Below are 645 nucleotides of genomic sequence, written 5' to 3' on the forward strand. Positions count from 1 at the left end.
AAAATTTTACATAATTATTTAATTGTATTTTTATATCTTAAATACATTTTTAAATAATATATTTAAAATAATTGTATAAAATTCTTTTAGTAGAAATTCAATTTTTTTATTTTATTTGAAAAATCTGATAATTGGGTTATTTGTATGTACTCATATAAAGAATACGTTACATGTATTTTCATGAAGTGAAATAATATTACATGTATTTTATAGATTATATAATTAATTTATTCTTTATTTATCTAATGTGTATATTAATTAATCTTTAAGTTTAGGTTCACAATTCACGAGATATAGTTACAACTAGAGAATAGTCAATTTTTTTAAATATTTTTTATTATCAGTTTAATTTTTTTAAAAACTATACCCCATATAAAGTACTGTGATTTAGCAAATTAGAATATCATTTTGGTTAACATTTAAATTAAATTTGATGAATTCAAAAATAATATTTTTTATTTTTTTTATTGATTTATAGCTATGAACATACTGCTTTGTGATAACCCTACACCTTATTTATAGATTATCAATTCAGTTCGAGCAAATTCAATTTCAAATAAGATGACGCTAGTTGGTACAGTGAGCGTAACAAATATCTATATTTTATTGATAAGGAAAAATAAAAAAATTTTATTGAACATTGTA

This window comes from Arachis duranensis, chromosome 3 (assembly GCF_000817695.3).
Source record: "Arachis duranensis cultivar V14167 chromosome 3, aradu.V14167.gnm2.J7QH, whole genome shotgun sequence".
NCBI lineage: Eukaryota > Viridiplantae > Streptophyta > Magnoliopsida > Fabales > Fabaceae > Arachis > Arachis duranensis.